We start from the raw sequence: 25,881 nt of genomic DNA on the forward strand, positions 1-25,881 counted from the left end.
ACTGAACCCCTTAAAACAAAGCACATAATTTTTATATCATTGACTAGCTCTCCTTCCACTAGGATGGACGTTCTACATTGGCAGAGATTTTCGGCTGTTTTTTTTTACTCTTCATAACCAGCTCCTAGAGCACCGTCTTACACGTAATAGAAATATACAAATATGTTGAGTGAATGCTATTAATGCTAGAAAAATTTAACAGTAGATGAATATAGCTACATACAACTTAAGATTTATTTTAGTAAACTATATAGAATCAGGGATGTGAAGCAATAACCAGGAACACTTGTCTAAATTCTTATACTACTATAATTTCATAGTTAGACAATTGTTTAAACATTAAGTATGCTACATTAATTTTAAAGGAAACATTTTATTATTAAGTTGGGCATTGATTTCTAAAATCTTTCAAAATTTCAGTTTTTGAAGTATATTTTAGCTTAGAGAATATTGCTTTCAAAATATTTCCCCAGTAACAAAAGAGAAAAATTTTTCCTTACCTTTTAAAAGGCACAAAAGAAATCAAAATAGAGTTTACCTAATTTCAAAAGTTAACTTAAAACTATCTAAAGCAGGAAATAGACCCAAACTAGGAACTTCTTTATATCCTTTAAGTCTGCGGTGACATAAAAAATTGGGAAAAGGTTGGAAAAACTTTTCTCAGGTGAACATACATTAGAAAGTGTGTTCTTGATTGGGTTCCATTTCCGACTTTCCTCCCGCTTTCCTCCCCACTTGGTGGCTCTCTTGGAAAAAAAATAAATTCTATAAATACTATTTACTTAAAATGAAATAAGAACACTTACAAAATTAAATGCCATCGAAACTGTCCTTACAATTAAACTTTAAAGAAGGCCCGTGTTCTGAAGCCCCTGAATCATATTTCCGTGTAGCTCTGTCTGTGGGAGTGGACAGCACTCCTGGTCTGCAAGCACAGGGACGTCAGGGTGCAATTTCGCCCGCCCAGGACAAGTACTTTCCACTGATCCTGCCAGTTTTCCTTTCTAGCCATCACATAAACGACAACCCTGACTCACCGACTCCTTAAACAAACATTTTTGAGCGCCTGCATATAGAACGTGCCATGGGGTACGTGCCGGGTGTTCTTTACCACACGTACCTTGCAGCCTTCCTTCTTTTTCATCCGCTTGTCTCTAAACCTACCATAGTTTCAGCTCACTCCTTAATCATAACCAGTGTCCATATTGCAAAGATGTTTTTGTTGTCTCTCTTTTTTTTCTCACAGAGATATAGTGTGGAGTACAGAGCCACAAGATTGGAATGGTTCTTCTTCAGAGATTATCATCGACTCCAGGCAAGAAAGCTCCCATTTCTGATCTCAGATCTGTGCGCACAGCTTCCCATGAAGGGAACAACCAGGTATGTTTCCCAAGAACAGGAGTGGAGAACTGTGTTTGTATTATGACAAAAAAAACATAGTAGAGATCGGGGTTCAAGAGTAAGGGAAATAGTGAATAATGCCTTTCTCAAGGAAAGACATAAATAGTAGAGAGTAAGCCTAGATAGCTCATGGCCATCCTCCAGAGTCGGCGGGTTTGTCTGATGTCCTTCTCGACTGAAGAAAACCATATTTACACCTTCCAGGAATTGGCCACATGAATTCCGCAAGGAATTAGTCCAAGGTCAAGGAATGAGTCCAAGGTCTAAGAGTTGATACTCTTACTAAGAGTTGATACTCTTAGTCCATAGTATCAACTACATCAAAGACATCATAGCATTGTCTCAGGAGCGCATGCTCAAGTTCCTTAGTTCAAAAGCCTGGTCCATCACGTAAGAGCTCTGTAACCTTGGGCAGGTTGATACTCCTCTCTGTGCCTCCGTTCCCTGAGCTGTTGAGTGTAAATGCTACTTCACGGCACCGCAATGTGTAAGCACCATAGCCCAGTGGCACTTGTCGTTTTGATGCAAACATTAAATGAACAATTATAAAGGTCTTCCAACACTGCCTATACATAGTATGTGTTGCATTAAATATGTTAAATAAAGTGCATTTCAGAAATGCTCATACAATAGCTCCCTAATTAGTGTCACAGTGCATGAGTACCTAACAGCTCCGACAACCCAACTATTGTGGATGGTGATGGACCACAAAATCTCAATAGCTTATAACAACGAATTTTAATATTTCACTCATATGTAAACAAGCTTCAAACACTGTTTTCAACAGTCACCAATGATGTCACTTTGGGCAAGTAACTTTCTGTACTTCATCTGTAAAATGGAAATAATGATAATACAAATGTACTTGGAGGTGACTGTGAAGAATATGTATGAGCACATGTAACATGCTTAACGTAGTGATTATGACATTGGTGGCACAGTAAATGTTAGTTTTATGATGATAATTCTATTGTTATCTGATAGACAAAAAATTAAGTCTCAAAAAGATAAGGTGATTTAAACAAAGGTCCCACAGCTAGCAAATAATGGATCACAGACTCATACGAACATTGGTTTGAATTAAATCCCCTCACCCCCTTTTTCAAATGACATGTACTGGGAAATTCAAACTGTAGAAATACCAACAAAGGTGCTATTAGATGGGGTCAAGAATTTGAAAAGAAATAACTTTTTTCCTTAGCATATTGTATTTTAGTGAGACTTGTAAGTTGCCACATTGGGATGCAGACAGAGTATGAAAGAATATGAGTCTGCAAGAAATAACAGAGCTGACCAACATCGGTGCACTTTTATCTCTTCCCCAGTCCTCCCTAATCTCGGGGAGCACAATGGAAGATGGAAACGGTAGGAAAAGAAACTAGCATTTCCTGAATACTGATTAGGTTTTGTGCACTACGCTGCATACTTTATACGTCGCTTAATACCCAGAACAGCAGCCCAGTAAAACAGTTCCAGGACCTATAAACTCTGATTCAGAAGCACTCCAGTATTGTTTCTGATTTGGTACGGACATGCTGTCTCTCACTACGTTACCATTAAATACAATGCCATTTCTCAAGAAAGACTTTTCTGGATCCAACTGTGGAAAGGAGGCCCCGCCCAAGTCAGCACTCCTTGACGCTGTAACATCTATAACCGCTGTGCCCCATAACCAGTGGAAGCCTTGCAAATGGCAAAGGTATTTCCTTGGTCACTGCTTAATCCTCAGTGTCTGGACCAGTGCCTGAATGGAGGAATGAATCTGTAAATGCATAATAAAATGAATAAGGCTAAAAGTTTTTTTTAAGATTTTACTTATTTATCTTTAGAGGGGAATGGAAGGAGAGAAGGAGAGAAATATCAATGTATGGTCGCCTTTCGTGAGTCCCCTGCTGGGAACTGGCCTGCAACCCAGGCATGTGCCCTGACTGGGAATCGAACCGCGATCATGTGGTTTGCAGGCCCACGCTCAATCCACTGAGCTACACCAGCCAGGGTTGGCTAAAAGATTTTTGAGGAACTTATCCAAACATTCACAGCTTGTATGTTTTACAACTGGAATTTTAACTACAGTTTTCAGGCCCAAACCTGCGGGCATCCCATTGTGTCCCCTGTTTCTATGTAGCTTCTAACAGTTGACACCACCACAGCAGGAGAGCAGCATAATGTAACAGTCCTTTGAACCACATGGAATTACCTTTCTGGGCTTAGTGGCATTTAATCTTGAACATGAAATACATAAAGGAGCCACTCTGCTAATAGAAAGGACGTCTTATTCAGAAGAATCAGTAAGTTCAAAGGCCCATATTCACAGAAGAGTGTGGAGTATTCTAGAAACTGACCGAAGGCCCGTGTGGTTGGACATCAGTGAGTGACTGACAGTGTGTCTGAAATGAGACTGGACCAGTAGGCGGGCTCTAGATCACACATGGTCCTGTTCATTGGGTAAAGGGACCCAGGTTTTCTTCTAAGCGCAGGAGGAAGTCACCGAAGGTTTTAAGTTAGAAGAGTGGCGTGACCTGATGTGAGCTTTCGAATGGTGTGGAGAATGAACCAGGAATGGGAAAGATATACACACGCACATACACCTTCACACCCCACAGGCTGCCCCCTTCGGAGGGGTGCGTAGGATGAGGGGAGACACTGTTTTGCAAGGCACTGGGCACATGGTGACAAAAAATTTATGATGGCATCCCAAGTCTCAACAAACCAGACCATCGTCTCCCTCCCTTTCCGCCCAGTCAACCGCCCTCCGCAGTAGCATGAGTGATCGCGCACCGAATGGGGTTCTGTTCTACAGATGGTAACTCAATCGGAATGGTCCGCTAGATGAGATACAGTTTCATAAGCAAAATATTCAGTAGGTAATGACGATTTCTATATTTTTTTATTGTAAAATGCATTTTATTCCTATACACTATTTGATTGCTAAGCATGGTTTGCTTGAATATTTCTCCATGGCCATGTGATTCTCCCATCCAATATTTTGACCCTCTACCTTTTCCTTATTTTGTAAGATAAAATTCTAACTGCCTCATGATCTGGTCCCTATACCCCTCTCCACTCTAACCTTTACAAACAATCTCCACTCATCCACACATGCACATAAGTGTGCACACACACACATTTTGTGTGGAGGCAGTGATGAATATTTTCATCACATTCTATGGTTTTTCCATGCTTTTATATCTTTTGAGACTTTCATTTTTTTGGTCCGACAAACTTCTAGTCAATCTTAAAACCTCAGTTTTTGCCATCTTCCCCCAAAGCCATCCCTGGTATTTCCTTAATTGGAGGCAGTCAGATTTTTCTCTAAATTTTCTCTATCTCTTAATAATGAAGATATGAATTAATTTTGTATTAAATTGTTACTATTTGTTACCAAAGTGAAGCTCCTACTGAGGGTTTACTTCTCATTTTACGTTTCTTGTGTGTAAGAGCCTGGCCTTGAGAGAGTTTAACCATTCAACAAATATGTTTTAGGTTGAATTCTACTTCTCATATATGAAGATATTCTGAAAAGCTACTTTGCCTGTGGAAATAAAATAAATTCATACTATGCAGTAAGAGTGAAATCAGGATAACTCATGATTAGTCATTTGTCAAATCCCAACTACAAAAAGTATTGCAACTTGACAAAACAAAAGGAAATGAAACATAGATCCTTAATGAGATTGCAAATATTCTTAAGAATTTTAATATTTTTTTTCTGTGGCGTTAACATTCTATATTTATGACAGATATACTACAAAATCAAGAATACATTAAAGCTAATAGAACATTTTGTTGTTCAAAAAATTGAACTTGGAAGAAATGTGTCAGTATAGTGTGTTTCCCACCTTCTTTATTGTTTCGATTTAAGCACTTCAAAAATAACATTCCCATGGAGAGCCTCTGCTGCAATTTTTAAGGGATGTTTGGCCTTTATTTTTTTATTCAGAATGGTGCTGGCCTTTGAAATCCAAGGCACCAGGCGCTGGAAGTGAGGGAACACAGTATTCGTCGTCTGAGGAGGCGGTGTACTCTCGGGCCACCTTGAGCTCTGACCAGTGAGATCACCCTTGTGAAGGCACTTGGAACATTTTTCAAACGAACCAACTCTATTCATAAACTTGGTGATAATAATGTAATATAAAACACCTCCTAGGCTGAAGATGCTAGGTTTGCCGTAAAGAAGAGGCTTCCGTGGATATATTTATTATTTGGTTGAATGTTACCATTTCTTCCTCAGATTTCCTCCCCTGTTTTAACAAGGCCACTGGGATGTCTAAAAAAGAACATAAGTGAAAACGGTATTCAAATGAATTAATTACTTCAGAACAAAGACTCACAGACCTCACATGGTAATGGACTCTCAGTGTCCAGCTATGTAGGGGCAGGATCTTTGTTTCTGCCCCTAAAACACTGGGAGAAAATGTGGTAGTGTCTCAATATTTTCTGGACCCATGAGTGATACATTGAATACTCAGCTTAAATTTAAGTGGCTAAAACGTTTGCAGTTTTCTAGTACCATATTGCCGTATGGCAATTTCCAGCAAAAAAGAAGGATGTTTCTCCTTGTGCATCTCTTTTATTGGTGATGGACACATCTACCTGCCTGTTCATTTGTTGGGTCATGATTCATTTGTTCCTTTGCTTGGACATGTTCATGCCTAACCAATGACTGCCCAGGGTATGGGACCTGTGCCAATTCTCCTCGTTTTTGTTTTTATGAGGCACGTGACTGTGACCACCCAAACCAGCAGCTATCCTGCAGCCAAGATTCAGAAAGAAGGGGCAACCAATAGAGACCGCCAAGCTCATGGACTCTAAGGGCATTTCTATTTCTCTTGCTGTATGAATTGTTAAACACTTCTGTGGCAGGACAGAGGTAGAAAATGGTCTTTCTCTTCCACGTGGAATAATGGCACATGAGCAATTAGAAAGTCTTTCCACTTTGGTAAAACCGTAACTGGGGAGCTAAGTGGAATACACGGTTTCATCCTATCACCTGAGAGTTTGTGGTTCTTACGCTCTTTATGAGCTAATCATTTGAAGGTCTTCCCCCAATTCACCCTGTGGATTAGAGACGATGGATATCAGCACCACTATCCCTTTAAGGAACCCTTCTCTTGCTTCCACTCTAAAGTGTTTCTTCTTATTTACGACTTGAAAAAAATAGGAATGAAACGGCTCTTAAAAATCGAATTTCCTTATAGATCCTTGAGAGCTTATCATTATCTTCATCAAGAAGTTAGCTCTTGAATTACCAGAGAACTAATTAGCCTGATTCTGAGAGCCATTTATATTTGAATGGCCTCTAAATATGTATTCTATGGAAGGAAAGTGAAAAATAGCTATTTGATTAATTTAATTACTAAAGGTGAAATTCCCAGAGAACACTTTCCCTCGGTAGACAGGCTCTCCTTCTTCCTTAAAGCTAAAATTTTATATTTAAGAGCTTCCAGACATGATCCCTGCTGTGATATCACAAGGCCTTATGAAACTGGGTTACTAAGTATTTCTAGAAACCTAAGGAAGATTCTTTAATCTTTTAACTTGAGGATTCTCAACTAAATATAAAGGCCTTTTTTATTATTTGGAATGATTTGTTTTCACATTTCTCTTCTTCAAGAGAAGTAATTACATTCAGTGTTCTATCTAGTTATTTGATTTGATTGTGTCACATTATGACATTTAGTTTCTAAATGGAGGGAACTTTCAGGCTTTTTTTTTTTTTTCTAAATCAGGCAGGAGTGTTTGTGAAGGAAATAAAGGTGGTGGGCCACAGCGGCATGGACAGCCTGAGTTCTAGTTTTCCACACGCTGCCTGAGTTCTCCCAGGAACCTCCTTGGTGCGGTGGAGGCGAAGAGCATTGTGGTCGAGATACAATTGATAGCAAAAATCACCATCACAATAAAAACGTTAGTTTATCTCTTCAAGGGGAAGCCCTGGACAAAAATGGTAACTCCTGAATTAGAAATCTCATTCAGCAATCTCTCACAGCTCTTTCCAAAAGCCTGCAAAGTAAACACTCTATTCTTCAGAGGTGGGGTTGCAGGAAAACTCAGGATCTCCTCCTAATCTGGTGTTGTAGGAGCTGGGTACGAGAACTCGGGAGGCTGGATGGACTTTTGCTTTAATGTCAGAAGTGATAGGGGAGCCAACAGGTGCCATTATTTCCCGAGGAAATGATGACTTCTTCTGAAATAGAGACTCTGCGTGCTGTCATTGATGCTGTAGCCATTTGTTCGCTGGTGTAAATGGTACTACGTTCAGTGAAAATGACGCTGGCTTCCGTCACAGTGCTCCACGTGGGCACAGTGCTGAAGGCCACAGCATCTTCTCCCTGCCAGGGATGGAACAGTGCACCCTGGGGGAACAGAAGCCTCCTCAAATACCAATACTAAGACATGAGTGGGCTCTGTGCTCGTCCCCTGGCCGGGTGAGGGGTCTGCACAGTGGCAGTCAAACCATAGCCATCTACAGCAGGGTGCCATCTGAAGATGGTTGGAATTTCTGTGCTTTAAACAATGGATTATGGGGATTATTTTATTTTTAATTTTAACTCATTGAATCAATTTCCTCAAACGTGGGCTTTCTGTTGGTATAGGAGTCAGCTTTCCTTTATCTTGTACGGATGTTAGTTAGGTTCACATAATTGACATGGTTCCCTGAAAAGATATTAGTGGTCTTTTACTAGTCAGCTAAAGAAGTTACTAGTATAGTGACTTCTTACATGTCACTATAAGAAGTCACTATAAGAAGGGACATGTCACTATTGTCACTTGCACACTTATGTGTGCTCTGGGCCACTCCATAGTCGGAAATTTGACCTACATGCCATTGCCTTCCTCAATGAAATGCAGGCTGGAAAATATATATATTTATTTATGTCCTGGTAATAATATACATGTAAATGTGGTTATATTCCCTTCCCAAATAAAACTAAATAAGGTTCTGTTACTAAGAAAAATGGTATGAATAAATTCTGCTAGAGATTTTTCAAACTATAAAATAGTAATCTCATAAAACATTAGCATTTCTAGAAACATGCATTCTTTGTACCATAGCTTGGAAAACACTGGTCTAGACAATCTCTTTCAGACATTCCCTCTCCCCACCAGGATAACATGCCATTGGCTACCAATTACCCAAGGACTGAATTTCAGATCCTTTGGGGGTTGATATTCTATTTTTCTAGTAGGTTAAAATGTGCCCCTTTTAGTTTAATTTTTTGTGTTCCTTCGACTTTGTGCATTTATGAAGCATTTCCTCCAGATGATAATAATCTCTTCTCATTAGAGACATTTGCCAGAAATTCATCTTTTATTTTGAAAGACCATGCCCAGAAGCACGTGCAATAAAACATAGGTCATTGCTGTGGTCGTGATGATCGACTTAGGCGCTGCTGCCCGTCTTCTTGCACAGATGCCGGGCACCTGTTGTCTGCTGTGGCATCCACTGGAAGAACCAATGGCATGTGCTATAATTCAGCTGCTGGACAGACCCAGGCTTCGCACACGATGCAGACTGCAGAAGCAGACAATCTCTGCTAACAGAACCTAACAATCTCTGTTAGGATACGACAACTCTCTATCGACGAATGACAGAGCTGCCTGCTTTATAAGGAGAAAAGCATCTGCAACGTGAAGACACTGCACTGCGATACAGACTGCACGTGCTACAGAAATCCTGGGTCTGGAGCCACCTCGCTCCAAGGTTCGGACCCTGGCTCAGGCACGGGCGAGGTGGAAAACCTCAGGTGCAGAACTCTCACTTTCTGGGCCCGAGTTTCCATCTCTGAAAGGAGCACCAACAGGTTTTGCAGAATAATTCTGAAGTTTAGAAAAAGTATGTAAGGTACTGAACATAGTTCTTGAGACATGACTCTCTCCATAATTTGATTTCCTTCTTGTCTTCATCTCCTTCCTTCCATTCTCATCCTTTCATTGTTATGTTTAATGTTAGTGTCTTAGTAGTAATAGTGGTAGTTAATGGCCAATGTCATTCCTTCTGTTCTCCAGAAGTCCCTAAGACATTTTTCTCATTTTTTCTAGAAATCCACACACCTGATTCCACAATACATATGTATTTCTTATTTTCAGAGTATTCATAACATCAATAAACTTTATGTCTTTTTAAAAAGTGAGACAAGTGAGCCCATTTAAGTCTATAAAGGAAAAGAGACAGCATTTATCCCATCTACTGTAGCCTGTAGTTTCCGGTGTGATCTGGCTCCTGCCCGAACTGCTAAATTTATCCGGTACCGTGTTTCCTCTCACTCATCACATTCCAGCGACACTGCTTTCATTTCTCTTGCTCAAGCCTCAGCATCTCTACTCTTTCTCTCTCCCTTTCTGTCCTCCCTGATCCTAAAATGTTCTTGCCCCAAACTCTATACGGCAAACCCCAAACCATGGGTTATCGCTTTAGGAAGGCCTTTCCTGATCACTCTAATTAAAGAAGCGGTCCCTCATAACATCCTTTTCACTTCATTTCATAACATTTATAACCATCTAAGAATTAAAAAATGTAGTTATTCACCTATTTATATTTGCCTCTGCTCAGGAGTGGGCATGCAGCTAGGAGGGAAGTTGTCAGTCACAGTCAGCACTGGACTCCTGGTACCTAGAATACTACCTGCCCACGCGGAAGGGGCTCAACATATGAATAAAGAGAATAATGCTACGTAAACCTTTATTAAACGTGAAGAAAGGGGATCACAGGGTGTTATTTACTCTTTTACCCCTCTAGAGTTCTTTTATATGCTATAACTCTTTGTTCCTCAATGTTCTGCCAAAATCTTTGAAGTACCTAATACTTTACCCTACATGCAAGCTAACACTTTATTCTGTTGCGGTTTCATGGATACTGGCAGACATGAGACTCCTGGGTCAAAGACAACGGACTCTGTTATTCAGGGCATAGCAAGCGATATAAGCATCATTTGCATCAGTGCTGTGCACCCCAATTTCCACAGGGCAATGTTTGGGAGGCCAGACGACACCTGCATATGCAGGGGGGTGCATCAGAGAGGAAGCTTGAACTTAGGGAGCCCACATCCCGTATCATGAGACGCATGCTCCTACTTGGCTCCAGAGGGAAGCGCTACCTTGACCTTCCAAAGCTATAAGAACACCTGCTCTTTGTCTGACGAGAGAGGCTCTCTCCATCTTTTAAGGCTGTTTACTACAGAAACATCCTTGAAAAAAAATCCAGAATAAAGCACCTACTGTTTGTGCTCCTAAAACGGGCAGGGACGCTAGAAAACAACAGTGAACCATCTCCCAATAAATAAGTTCTTCTAACTCCTCCGCTTCGCCCCAATGCCTATTTTGTTCTTCTAGATGCTACCCTCTGTAAGCCTTGGTCAACCCCTGTGCTCGTTCTGCATGCTCCTGGATCTCAGGGAGCTTACAGTCTACCCTTAGTGAGTAAGGCAATCCAGGTTTTCCAGCTCCAGAAGCCAGTGTGCCCTACCTCGTCCACTCCTTGAGCACAGCCTTCTCTGTAGCTTGCAGGGCCTGCCACTCTCCCTTGGGGCTATCTCCCTAAGCCGGCAGAGAGGAAGTAGTTAAGGAGGCTTTCCAATGAGACTAGGGGCCTGGGTATCCTCTGAAGCACTTAGAAATATTAAACTCAGCAGGAGAAGTTAAAGCATAATTGCGCAGAGAAAATTCCCTCATGTGAATCACGATTATTGGTATTGGTAATAATCAGAATATCCCTAATCAGCATGGCTCCAATACTTTGGAAATGGAAATATGCCTGTCATGGTTTGAAATGCAATGTCTTTATTTGTAAGGTCAAGATCAGGGTAGAAAAGTTTTTAATCGAGTAGAAGCCTAGGCACCAATACATGAGCTGTTAAGTTGTTGAAAATGTTCAGTAATACTTTTGCCTGATACAGCAGCGACATGGGGGCTGATATATGGAGAAATAATTTTCTTATTTAATTACTGCAATAAAGGACAAAGCTTTGAGTATTCGAAAGGAACAGAGAAGGGGATAGGGACATACATGTTTGGCAAAATGCAACATGAACATTTTTACCTAGGTATGTATGGAGTCGTGAAGCCACAGAGATGTAGCTGTGCATTCTGACTGAGCTACCGTCAGTGTTGCGATGACCCAGATCTCTCTAACCCTTTACGGCCATCGCAGGCGGCCATTAAGATGGGATTATCTAAAGTCCATAATGACTTCTCATGTACTGGCCTCACTTCTTCCAGGGAACCGGAATTCACCCATGAAATCCTAAATCATACACTGGACGTGTGACATTTCCGTGGCTATTTTGTAAATTCTCAAGTGGTGATCCTTAAATAAAAATGTCTTAAAATCACCGTCTTAAGTAATGGAACCTACAGCGAAATGTCCCTCGTATTATGGATTTCGAAACTCATGGTAAGAAATACTAATTTCAATCTATAGTGAGAAAGTGGGCCTCAGAATACTGATGATAATATTATTATGAACGGAAATAATACCGATAACATTTTTCACATGTTCATTGAGCTTTTACCATGTGCTAGGCACTGTGCTAAGCACTTTCTCTCATTTAGGTTTCATAAGAAAAAAATTGAAGTGGCTTTCATTCCTGATTTTCAGGTGAATAATCAGAGATACAAAGATGTCAAGTAACTTGTCTCAGCTCGGTAATTAGCAGAGCTGGGACATGACCCACCCTTGCCTGACACATCTCTGCTACACCTCCCCTCGGACATCTATCTTGTCGAGTTTGTTTTGAACAAAACCTCAGCTGTGCCATCTTTAGAGCCACCCCAAGCGGGACACGCAGCCTCTCCCTTTAACCTCTCCTCTCACTTGATCTCAAGAGCAGAAGGGAAATAAATCCTCTTCTTTAGAATCAGTCCAGAGACCCATGCACGCCCTACTTCCCATGACTATCCAGCTAATCTTCACTGACCTGCTCTCCTGAAATGCAAACTATTTGAGGTAGGTGAGAAGTAAGAATGCTAACCTCACCCACCACGACTCAGTAGGAAAATGCATGGTCTGAGTTTTCAACTTAAAAAGTGTTTCCATCAAATCCTGCAGCTAGGTTTATCAAAGATGGAGCCTACCTTTTCATCCTTTACACAGAAAGCTGTGTTCTCAACCATGGAGAACAGACACCAGGTTGCAACATATGTTCATCTGTAGAAGAACTGTTGTCTTTCTTTGTAAAAAGAAGCAAATTATACTTTTCTCTTGACTAAGAGGTTAAGTGGTTTTTTTTTCATGCCTCCATAAACAGTAAATACATGATGGTAATTTTTTTTTACAGGTGAAAACAGAGAAACTTGAGATACTTAAATTTACTCCTTGTTTTAAAAATCTTTTTGCGGAGGCTACGTGGGGAGCACGGGGTGGGGGGGGTGGGGATACGCACACACAGACAACCACCAGGTTCCAAATGAGAGTACAGATTATGCATGACAAGGACCTGGAACTGTTCACTTATGTAACTGCTGTGCAAAACTGCAAAAGCACAACTTAAACATCCTACAAAAGAAAGGATGAGAGGTGATTCACTCAACAAAAGGCTATGAGAACCACATGATAGGTGAAGAGTTCCCGAGTCTATAGTTGGGCAGCCAGGCAAAGTACTCTGGCTCCCATCATGCAACGCTCACACACTTAAACATACCCTCCCCAGGGTTTTTAGCAGGCACGAAATGAATTCTGCTTGAAACCAAAAAAAAAAAAAAAAAGTCTGCAAGTCTCCACACTGAATAATACTGTAAAAAAACAATCCGGTATTTATAGCACAATGCACCAGGGAGTCTTTCACACTCAACCTCGTCTGTTCAGGTGATTGACAGCCTCTATTTTTCAATCATTTGGTATTGAGTTTACAGTAAACCTGTAAGGCCACTATTTGGAGCAGTGCCTAGGTTTCCGAAGAGAGTGTCTTGTTTCTGAAGAGAAGTGTTACTCCTGGAGGACTATGTAATTAGGAAAGAAGATGGGAGAGTGAGTATCAGCTTCTAGCACTATGCTCCACTTCCTCCTCAAGTTCTGAGAAAAGTGAGTGAAATCTCAGCAATGCTGAGAATCCAACTCTTCCTGGGTGATAATTATAATAGCAAACCTGTCTCTGCAAATCTGGAGTCAGACTTCTGGGATTTTAAATGAACTCCAGTGTCACTGATTCATTTCTTCTGTATCTAGTCATCTAAATCACTTTTTTTCTTTTTGTTACTGTTCTATAAAATTTTTTATAGAAGAGGTGCATACTCCCTAAAAAAAATCATACTATACGGAAAGGATAAAATAAAAAGGTGCGCTCTCTGTTGACAGTTGCATCTAAAACGTGTACCACTTCAGATTTATAGCTCACCTTACACGCCTTTGCAAAACAGGAATAATGGTATTTATTTTACTTTTTTTAAAAATTAAATTTATTGGGGTGACATTGGTTAATAAAATTACACAGGTTTCAAGGGTACCTTTCTCTGATGTAGCAACTGTATCGTGCCCTGTGGGCCCACCACCCAAAGTCAAATCTTTATCCGTCACCATATATATGGCCCCCTTTACCCTTTACTACGTCTCCCACCCCCAAATGAACAAACAAGAAAAACAAAAGAAAACTCAAAGACATAGACATTTGGTGGTTACCAGCGGGATCATACTATTTAAGATGTTTGCCTTTTGATTCAACAATGCATTGCAAGTACCTTTTTGTGTCAATGGCTAAAGGTTTACTTCATGTTTTAAAAACACTGCATATAATTACATAGCATGAGTATACTAAAATTTGTTCAGTTATTCCTCAATGTTTGAACATTGAAGGTGCCTTTAATTTTGTAGACATTGTACGGATAGATGATCCTACATTAAAACTCTACCCACATACACCTTTTCCTACTTGCATTAAAGTATCTATAGAATGGATTCCTGGAAACAGAATTATGAATTGAAATTTTGTATATAGTCATCATTTGACATTATACTAACAGATCGCTATCAGTTTCATTACCAGCAGCTCCGATGAGTACTAAATAAGAACATTATATTCTTTAAAAAAAATTCAAGCTGATACCATGATACTACATTGTTTCCGTTAGCGTTTACTTGCTCACAATTACAGGCGGCTATTTGCTCTTACATTTCTCTTAGCAGAATCTCCTTATCAATGCATCATCTTCCTGTGAGTTGTCTTTTAGGATCACTGTAGTTGATATATAGGATTTTTTTCTTTACCAGTAATCCTTTTTTATTCACAGTTGGAGGCTCAAATCTAATTTTAAGGGTTTTTGTTTGTTTTGCTCTCTTTTAATGTATGATTCATAATCCTGTTCCATGTATTAAATAATAAGTTACTTCACAATGATTTGGAATACTACCTTTTCATATAAAACTTCTTATATACGCATGGATCTGGTTTTTAGTTCTCTGTGTTTCCGTATCTGTACAGGTGTTTCTAGGCGAGAACCACTGAGTTTCTTTATTACAGTTTCTTCATATATATTTTTACATCTGGTAGAATGATACCTATGCCTAGATTCACCTCCCGCCCCCCCCAACTTTTTTTAAATGTTTCTGTTCCGGTTTACTCCATCAGAGGGACTTTTGAATTGACTTCACCAGTTCCAAAAATAATCTGAGCAGGTTATTCACCACGTCGGTAAAGATTTTGTATGAAATACATTCTGAAGGCGCCAGGGCAGTGCCAGGTGCAGAAGCGAACCCTGCAGGTGGGCAGAGGAGCCCAGAGGCTTGAGGACGCTGTGTCCCCCCTGCAGGAGGCCACCACGAGTCTGGATCGCGACTTGGAAACTAGGCAGAAATAACGATCTGAACCGAGGCTGGTTACTGAGGCTTCTTCAAATAAACGACTTAATGTTGTCTGAGTCTTTTTTTTTTTAGATTTCATAGTTTCCTTTTCATGTCCCCATGACATTTGATGTGCTGAGCTCTGAAGCCTATGCTGCTCTATGTGCCTTCGCCAGTGTGCTTCAGAACAAGGGGTTTTAGCGTGTTCGCCTAAGAATGATATTTCCAAGTGAAGAATAATTTAAAAAAGCTGAGGACTACAATTTCAAATTTTATACTTTCTCCTACCTCTCCCATGCATTGTAGTTCAGAAGCTCCAGTAAAGTTGAAACAAATTGAGTGCTAAAAATGTTTTTTTTTCTTCTAACATTTTCTTGGTGCCTCATAAGCTCTTACCAAGAAAGGTTTTTGCCCATCTTCTATTTTGATTTTTATTTTCTTTTGTTTTTCTATGTTGCTCAGAGCCAAATTACACATTGATTTTAGGAAATGTGAGGAGGTCACATTCTGTAATGGACTTTTTTTCATAATTTATGGGGCCTTCCATAAACATATATATAACTGGAAGACAGATGCTATTCCGTCTAAGAACAGGGCTTGTATGTGTGCCCTCCCCAAGCCTTTGACAAAGGCTTTCTGAACCTTGACTGACCTTCCCCAAACACATTCTTCCAAAGCCACGGGGCAGTTCTGAATTCGCTGACTTGCTTGGGAGCCTGACAAAAATTTCTTTAGGCACTGAAATCATGATTTAAACATATGGCTGTCAGACTAACTTATGCCAGTTCAGTTCCTGAAATAGCTAGTTTTCCTAGAGGTATGAAGTCTCAAGGTCACCCGAAGAGGAACTACAGTATTTTAACATGGCTCACGGAGCTAAAAATGAAGGATAAGGACAGAACATTAGCCTAGTTAAGCTGCTCTCTGACACTGTTTCTACATTCTGGCTTTATTCCACTTCGACAGTTTAGAAGAAATATAAGCACACTCAGATTGGTCTACTAAAGAATCATAAAACAAAACAAAATATTTTGTATGACTTTCAGTGTTGAAATTTGGGTTTAATTTGAATTTCTGAACATTGATGATTCATTTAGTTCACTGTGGAGTGAACTTCCCTGCTAAAATACGCCCACACAGGCAAATAAGAGAAAAGCAGGGTCTAAGAGCGGATCTGCAGAAGTTTTCCCCGACCTTTTCTTTGTCCAGTAAAAGTTGCTTTTTGATTTCAGAATTTTCCCAAACCATAATAAGTGGCTTGTCTTTCAATGGTTTCTTCTAGAGTTTTTGAACTTCTTCCTCCTTCAGCAATATCTACTCCAGTTGCCAGAAAAGAGTAAGACGTGGCAAGAGTAGGTAACTTGCCTTTATTCATTAATTTCATCCCAGTTATTTTATATTCCATTTTGTCTGCTTTCAGAATTAAGCTGCCCTATATTTTCACTAAACACACTTCATCTTATTGGCAGAATAGCTGAGCAGATGTTGGACAGAGACAGAATTTTTTTCTCCTGTTGTGGGATTATGGTTGAGTCTTGCAATAGCTTCAGCCTTAAGGACGTTATGTCTAATGTCCTACCACCTGCTGAGCAGAATTTCTCTGAAATAGTAAGTTCACTTTCTGTACAAAGGCCAAAGCCTTCTTGCTTCAAGCTATTGCTATATGATATAAAAAAAATGGTCAACTGGTACTTGATAAATTTTGGCTGAGCTGGTTCTACTGCAAAGCCTCAATTTCACTGGTTGTCATGTACAAAAACACTTTATTTTAAAATTTGAAAAGCCAAGAAATGTCCTAGAAAAAGTTATATGCTTTCACAGGCTGTTACATTGTAAAGACTATATTATTACCAGTTATCAATTGATAAATATATTTTAATGCATTATCTACTTTGCAAGTATTATCTCCTTAATACTCTGTGTAAAAATAAATGCTTAATCCCCTATTACAAATAATGAAACTGAAGTTCAGGAGAGTTAGGTGCCCAAACAGTAAATAATTGTCAACAAAAGAAAACATCTGACTCGCAACCCCACTCTCTTAAGTACATTATTCTAATTCTGTACTCCAAACATTTTAAAATTTTTAATTAATTTCCTTTGAATTAAAGAACTACATTTCATTGTGGAAGTATTTGGGATTGGAAATATTTTCATCAGTCTTTTAAGACAGTTCCTTTCTCAGGCTTTGTGGGAAGGATTTACAGTCACTGCCTTAGGACCACAAGTTTTTCGAAGCCACAAAATCTATGTATGGGTCCAAATCAAGACTGATTTATAAGCCCCGTTTCTCTGAGAAAATCTCTTATTCATTTTGAACTCAGGTTCTCTCTCTGAAAGAGCATAGTCATGAGACCACAACTGTACCGATTATCTGGAGGACACTGCTATGGTGTCTGATACATTACAGGTGCTAAATAAGGGGTAACCTCTTCTGTAGGGGGAGGCAGCAGTATTTTGGAGTTCATTCTCTCATCTCCTTAGATGCAATATAAAAATGGTCTACTTGATGTTTAAATTCTCACACTGAATGTGAGTGGTGACAAAGCGCAAGCCCACTAGAGTGCTTTCAGAATCACGCTTTACATCTTTCAAAGGCAATTATGCACCATTGTCTCTCTGCGCAGTTGAAGTGTTGGGTCAGTAAATATATCTTTGTCATCTTGATTCTTTATATTACACTGGTTTGGGACCATATCGTTTCTGTTGTCTCTTTTTGCTAATCTGAAGCAATGCTTTCTGGGCTGAACCTTGAGTTCTCATGGCAGAAAGTCTACATTTTGGAGATTTGTATGGGCTTCGAGTGGCATAAATAGAATTCTTCAAAAGTGATCATTAGTCATCTTTAAGATTCCCTACCTCTGACCAAGCTTATAGATGTAATTAGAATGGAAACTGTAAAATTTTCTCTAATGAAAATCTTGGTGAATATTATTATAATAAAATCAGAAATAAAATGGTTAAATTAGTTCTATTTAACACAAGGACATTAGTTATGTTTGACTATACTTAAGAACAATCATAATAAAAATATGTTCACGTACACAAACCCATTTCTATCATTTCCATTTCACTCCACAAAGCACAATTAGTGCACACATCGAAACTGGGAGCCACTGAACAGATGGGGCATTAATGTCTTAATTCTTGATCTTTGTTCTAGTAAATCCTTCCTGCTCGCATCCTTCCCACAGATATGACAGCCATCAGGGCAGGGTGAATGATTTTTTAAATGGCCCTTTGATGTTTGTGTTACTTTTTCTGTTTTACAATTTCAAACAAACATGGAAACACAGCTGTCCAACAGGATGTTAAGCCACACTAAAACCCTCAAATATTCTAAACAGGGAATACCGGCCCTGGCTGGTATAGCTCAGTGGATTGAGTGCGGGCGTGAAGCAGAGGGTGGCCGGTTCGATTCCCAGTCAGGGCACATGCCTGGGTTGCAGGCCAGGTTGCCAGTGGGGGACCCATGAGAGGCAACCACACATTGATGTTTCTCTCCCACTCTTTCTCCTTCCTGTCCCCTCTCTCTAAAAATAAATAAATAAAATATTTTTTAAACAGGGAATACCCTCATCATGCCCGAAGACTCTGCATGAACTAAATGCCATTTCCTGGTACCAACATGCCTATTACTGTTTAATTATTTCCAGTAAGTAATCTTTCTAAATTGATTCCCCAACTCAGATCTTTATTTTTCATTCTTTATGCTAAACAATAAATGATACTGATTAAATATCTATTATGTTCACCATAATGAAGAAAAAACAGTGGTAAATAAGGATTTTAATGGTTTAAAGGAGTGTACACAGAGACTATGTGTACACACAGAAAGACCATGTCCACATGCGCGCGCGTGCGCGCGCGCACACACACACACACACTTAGTTTGCCAAAGGAAAGACATTTATATCCTGAATGTCTTAATTTCCCCATAGAAATAGAGAATACATGGTTCCTCAGTCAACTCATATAGGATTTACCATTTCAAAGTATTTAACAAAGAATTGTGACATTTTGATAAACAGTGTCATTTTTTATTTCCCCTCCTAATTTACATTATAGTCTTCAAGTCACCAATGCTAGTTACAGTACAAAACCGTTCTTCCAAGTTTCGGAAATTATTGGTACTTTATTTTATACTAAAACTAACATTTCTTTCAACTCTCAGCATATTATCAGCCCCTTTAACTAAGAACCAATCTGCATTTTCCTGTCTGGGTCAATGGGTTTGACAAATCTGAAAAGACTTTGAAGAAAAATGGGTGAATCTGGGCGACCCATGGGTTGCTGATACATGAAAAGTGCCCCCGAAGAAAATTAGATCGCATCCTACTTACCCGACTATTACACAGAGTCTGCTTCTCACCAGGACATTTCATTCCTGTGGGGCACTGGTTGGGTCCTTCTTAGGTCTCATGGGGAAATGATGCAGAGTGCAGCTCTGGGAGCGTCTGTGGCTGGCGGCAGCCGTTGTGGTGTGAACGCCTGCTGTGGTCGCATCTACCTTGAGGAATACTCTTTTCAAAGGGGCCTGGTTTGGGATATATGCAAAATCTTCTACGCCTAAGGCAGGAGTAAGGGAAGCTATTCTTTTTCTCTGAATACCTTACAAACAAAAATACAGGCCTAGGATTTAAGGTAGTATGGGAGCCGGCCTATCGTAGTGCCCAGTCTAACTGAAAATCTGGTGTTTTTGTTAAATCTCAGGCAAAGTGCGCATAATATAATCAGTATTATGAATTACATGAATATGCTGTAAAAGCACTATCGTGCTCAAAAATAATGAATCTGTGTTCAGATAAAAGAGACAGTAGGAAAGGACATTCACTGGATAGCTCAGATGTTATGCAAGAGGCCCATGTTTTTCCTATTACGCCTCACCAGCTAATGAGGTACCATTACCTCTTTTTATTGTATTGTATTTTACTCTTATTAAAATAATTTTAAAACTTGAGACAGTGACCTTAGGAAGAGTTCAGTGACATGCCAACGATCTTACAGCTGTCGAGCGTCAGGGGTTTCAGACATGCGCACAAGTGCTCACCGCGCCACGCTAACCTGGGCTCGGCTCCTGCTTCTACTTCTGCAAAGAGCACAGGAAAGATTACGTAACACGTGTGATCTGGCAGAGTGGTTCACGCAAACAACCTCTACGTCCCTTCAGAATGCCACACGTTTCTGACTTAAATATTCTGGGGGAAATTTGATTTTGCTTTACTGTACTTGTCACGCCTCTCACCACACCAAGATGTCACACTAGCCTGTCAGCCTGGGCAGAGGACTGTCTCCGCCATCCAGATGAGAAACGCGTCTTGGTTGAGGCACAACAGTTCCTCTACCATTTACCTCACAGTTCTCTCCTTTCTCCAAACTAAGCTATTATTTCAATACCTTAAATACGAAAGAAGGGCTAGCTCTCTGGATGTGTTAGCATAGTTCAGTAACAAGATGGTCTACATTTTACACAGGACAATGAAAAATAAAGGACTGGTTTAGTGAGTATAAATCTTCTATAGACATATGTAAGTATACATGTACAAATGCATGTAACATGTTTAATTATAACCTGCATGTTTATTCTTATGAACTGACAGGTGTGTTTCATGATATGTTAACTTTAAAATATACCTTCAGTGTATATATCTGAGCCATGCAAATCCACCGAAAAAGACTGCTTTCTTCTAGATTTCAGCTGAAGCTGGTTTGATATTTTACAATTTTTACTCACCCCATTTTATTTTGGAAATGATAAAAACCACACTGAATTGCCGAGAACACTCTTACTATATGTTTCTCATTTGGTTCACATTTAGTTGGGAAAAGTAAAAACATTTCTGTTGAAAAGAATCAGTACACTTTCAATGAGGTCAGGGCTTCGTGCCATTTAAAATTGACAGCAAAAGCAAAAGGTGCCAGCCTGCAACGCTAGATATAGAGCTACTAGGCCTCCCCAGGATCCCTGGCCCTAGGTCTGGCCTCCAATCCCTTGTGCCCAGAGCTAGTGACCGGAAGGCCTTTGCGACCGGCCTCGTAAGACAGAAGGAAAATAATAGCTCCCTCTGCAATCCGAACGGGGGCTCGACACAGCATCCCAGTTGGAGGTACTAGACCATTGTAATAAAGAACCTCACTGAGAATACTCTGAAAATGTTCAGAGGAAGATTTCATGTGACTGACACGAAGATGGTCAAGCATAGATAGAAGATGAACAAGACAGATTTTAACCTGAACTCACCACCACGCAGTAAGGAAATAAAGTAACATAGAAATGCAGCTGAGAGAACAAGCGTTGAAGTCAGAAGATCCGGGTTTGCATTCCAACGCCCACACTCCAGAGCCGTGCACACTTGGGAACGCCTCTCACGCTCTCTGATTCATAATTTACTGACTGATTTGCAAAATGGGGATATTAAGACTATCTCTCACATTCATGTTTTGAGAATTAAATTGCATGTTTCATGCAGATTGATCAGCACATTACTTGGCACCAAGTAAACACTTTAAGAATATTTAAAATGATGGTTATTCTTATTATTTCAAAACTTCAATCAGATTCACACACACTTTGAAAACATTTATTGCCCTGGGGGTAGGGGAGAGAATGACAGCAATTATCTAAAAGATTTAGTTAACAAGACAATATAAATTATTTCCTTGACATTAATTTTTTATATTATTCTTTGGTGTTATGAGCATATGTTAATACCTTAAATAACACCATACAATTTAGAGTTGTAACTGCTGTGTGTGGAGTGATCAGTTTATCAATACTTTAAATGCCCATGAGTTGTTAAATTTATTTGCTAAAAACATACATACCCCCCAAACAAATCAGATATACATCGTCTAGTAAAAATTAGCCTGTGAGCATATTTGAAATAGAAAAATCTAAGTATGGCTATTTCCATTTCTATATGTGTGCTATAGCTTTAAGATACCCAATCGTTACAAATATTTGCTTGAAAACGTGTGGACATACTTTGCAACTGGTTGCTGCTGGAGAGTCAGATGACTTCTTAAGGCCGAAGCAAGATATGACTGGGTTGGCTCTCAGAGATCACGGTGCAGATGCTAGAGCTCTGCTCAGAAAGCAAGCCGTAGGGTGACTTGGTTGTATTCATCGGATGCAGCCAATGCCGTTACGCTCAGTTTGGACAGGAGAGTAAGAGAAGCTTACTAAACGGTCCTGAAATCTTTCTTACTGAAAGAGATGTGATCCTGAAAGATCACATTTTAGGACTATCAGTCTTCATGGAATCGAAACAAAACGATGGAATTGCATTAGACGTATTTTCATGTAAGAAAATAATGTTTTCTAATTGCTAACCTAGGGTTTTGAAACCTTACTAAAATGAGTTTTATTCTGAGAACTACTCAATAAATAATTGAATTACTGGGTAAGCATATGAATAAATAAAAAGTGGGTCACATCACAAAGGGAAGCTCAGATGTTCCTCCAACAGATAGCTTTAAGAATACATTCACATTTGTTGAGTCTGAACAAAGTAGGCATCTCCTGCCCAGAAACAGGGAGGGGTATCATAAGCTGGTCTTCAAACTTCCCTTCCTTGAAGACGGATTTCTGAAATAATTTCCCAATAACAGTTCCCTTTCAAAACTCAGAAGATAACCCAACCCAACTGTGAATGTGGTCTTCAGTGTTATATTCCTTATTATTTCTATTACCTGTCATGTAAGAGGATTGCATTTTGGCACAAGGTTAAGGGACACTTGTAGGATCAAAGCCTGTAAGTGGAATGGGCTGGCCATTGAGGCTTTTCCTTTGCTTAGCCAAGCTCCGCCCTATCAGAAATACCTCCTCTGCTCTAAGTCCCCTTGCGAAAAAATGGCCAGGGAGCTCTCACCAAAGTTAGAAGTTCGGACCTTATTTACCAGAGGCGCTACTTGGAGACATCCCATCTGATCAGCTACTCCGACCTAGTCCAGGCGAAAGTGCTGAAGGAACAGCTCCCAGGACTTGAGGTCATCCCAGCAAGCGGTCCCAGGAACACACAGCACCCATCCCCTCTCTCTGCTGCAAACACCCATTCACAAAACCCAAGGAGACAACTGCAGCCGACCCTGATTCTCTGGAAATTTAGTGAGCGTGGTATTGAAACACACCCTCCTTCCCTAAACGTGTAACGGTCCGTGGGTGGACAGCCAGCAGGTGACAGAAGAGGGCTCAGAGGTAAAAAGCAGAAGAGGATTTGGTCCCACTTCTAAAAATCTTTTTGCTCATCTCTCCTCCCCGTCTCCCATTTTCCTAATTCGGAGAATGATGGAGTACGATCCAGAGGAATGATTCCGGAAATGGAGACACGACTCTCAATAAAGGCGACTTATTCAAAGTTAAAAACGAACTGTGCCCTAGGAGCCCAGCACAGCTCACATTTCAGGAGCCCGTGGTTTCCCCGTCACCACGTAAATAGAGAAACACTTGCATCCAAAGGTTAAAAACCGGGTCGGGAGCGCATTTCTTCTGGTCTCTAAGCTACAGACGAAGTGGGGTAGAATGCGTTCACAACCTGTGCAAGTGCAAAAGACTCTAATTCCCTGCCGGCCAGAACGCTCCCATGCCATTCCTCGTCATTCGTGACTGTGCAAGGCACGGGGACTCAGACATGCGTGTGGGAGTGCAAGCGAGGGAGATGGACGAGAGGCGAGCGCGCTCTCCACATGTGTAACCTCCCTGTTCCGGAGCTTGCGTTCATTCATATGCATGCGGTGGTTAAATATTTGATAAAAGGCGGCATAGAGACACTGATCGGCCTTATTTTTAACGGGCACACCTTAAAATAGCGTGCTCCTAAATCGAACGTGTGAACAAATCATGAGTGTTGGTCCTAGGTCTCGTCCCCCTTTCCTCCCCCCCATTTGCACTCCCTTCCAAAAGGGACAGCTTGCAGCAGATTGTGGGAGGCTTTGGGTCTGCAGCGCGAGAGAAGGGGATTAGGGCCCGAGCGGTGCAAGTTAAATTGTGCTGCATATAAAAAATGGGCGGATTGGTCTCCAGATCCAGAGGCTGGTACCACCTTCCTTTCTAAAATAAAATCTCTCTGGCATGAAGTCACCGCCTATTTCACATCCGGTTTGCCCTGGGACGTATTACTACTGTCTTGGTAAAGAGAAATCTTTTGTTGTATAGCTGCAGATTGGATATTGGGGAGCAAATCTGGGTGTGAAACCCTCAGCAGAGAAGCACGCAGAGTCCATGATGGCTCAGATCGAGTGAGTGAGAGGCAGGGCGAGGACGCCCCTCGCTCGGCGCGCCCGGACTCGCGGACTCGCGCTGGCTCCAGGCTCGCCACGATTTTCTCTCGCAGACTTTTCCCGGGTCTGGAGCGATCCTGTGCCCAGAGGGGGCCCGAGGTAAGCGCGGCTTCGGACGGCGACACACTGATCTCTGGGGGTGGCTTCTCCTCGCCCGAGGGACTGGAATGCTCAGGAGAAAGAGGGGAACAGGACAAGAGCCCAATCCCACAGCAGGTAGAAACAACGAATGTTTTTCTTGCAGGCTGGGAACCGCAACGAGAGAGGAGCATTATTTTCCTACTCTGTCTCGCCTCTTTTCTTCCCCCCCTTTCTTAAGCAGATTTGAATTTATTCCACGGGGTGGGTGGTGACCTGTTGTTCTGGTCTATGTTTTATTTTCTTTTTCTTTTTTTTTTCCAAGAGGGAGCTGGGATGCGGTGGGGAGGGGCGTTGGTGGGCACAGTCTAAAGTTAAGAACACTGGGACAGAAAACCTGTCCCCGGGTGTCATCCTAGGGAAGGCACGCTCTCATCCTGGCTGCAAAAAATGCCTCTTTCCTCCTTTTCAGTGGACGCTGTTGAAATGCCCTCTGGTGTAGGGGCTTTCATATTCTGAACACCAAAAACTCAACTTATCGTTTGCTATGGGTGGCAGGGGATACGGGCTCTTGGAGTGCGCGTTTGGTGGGGGGAGGTTGAAGGTGCAAAGGGGCGAGGAGGAAGCTTAGCGTTTCTTTTAAACTATTATGTTTGTATTTGCAAGAAACTTTCTCACTCAACAACTCAAGTGCCATGATGGGCTTGTTTTTCTCTTTTTAAAATGTCAGAGGAGGACAGAAAGCTATGGTACCTTGCTTTGGGGTTGTGTTTCTTATTTTGTTTCATATACCCTTTCAGGAGTTATCTTTTTAAGACAAAAACCAACAAATATTAATAGGGTGAGGTGAGTTGTTTTTCCTTCATAGCCGATGTCGAAGATTAATAAAAGGGTGAATTATAATCATGCAATCTAAATGCAATATTTTCACATAATGTTATTTATCTAATACTTCCAGTCATATGCAACTCATCGCTGTCAGAGGCAGACGCTAAATTAAGTAAAAACTAAGAAGCTCACGGTTCTCTCTAGATCATTTCACTCCACACACATTGTGTTTCATCGCTTACATGCCTGTTTGTAATGGTTTTCACTGATATAAATGATCCCAGAGAGTGTGGAAAGCATTTGGGTAGATGTATTGAAAGACATACTGCATTGAACTATGGAGTGTTTAATTTAAAAAATATGCTTTAAAAGACCTGCTATAGATTTAGGAAAGTGCTAACAAATGCCTTGCACATTTCAAATGCTAGGAACAGAATAAATCACAGCACATTAAATAAAGTGCTACCATATCTGCTCTTTAAGCAGGTAGTGCACAGGTTTTTAAAAACTGACTCTACAAATAGATT

The 25,881-nt window shown here is 40.6% G+C and overlaps 1 protein-coding gene across 2 annotated transcripts in view; it reads left to right on the plus strand.

Annotated features, from left to right (window-relative positions):
• Positions 1-24,126: 24,126 nt before the first annotated feature.
• GABRA1 (gamma-aminobutyric acid type A receptor subunit alpha1) overlaps positions 24,127-25,881 on the plus strand; it is a 52,232-nt gene continuing 50,477 nt past the window's right edge. Inside the window, exon 1 of one of the 2 annotated variants that reach the window (XM_037035293.1) lies at positions 24,127-24,547. The gene's annotated coding sequence lies outside the window, so the exon portion shown is untranslated. Of the gene's footprint in view, positions 24,548-24,567; positions 24,665-25,881 lie in introns of those variants that run through there. The other variant, XM_037035998.1, reaches the window with a different exon arrangement.

Source organism: Sturnira hondurensis, unplaced genomic scaffold, assembly GCF_014824575.4.
Source record: "Sturnira hondurensis isolate 20B ecotype Veracruz unplaced genomic scaffold, ASM1482457v3 Scaffold0000022, whole genome shotgun sequence".
NCBI classification, from domain to species: Eukaryota; Metazoa; Chordata; class Mammalia; order Chiroptera; family Phyllostomidae; genus Sturnira; species Sturnira hondurensis.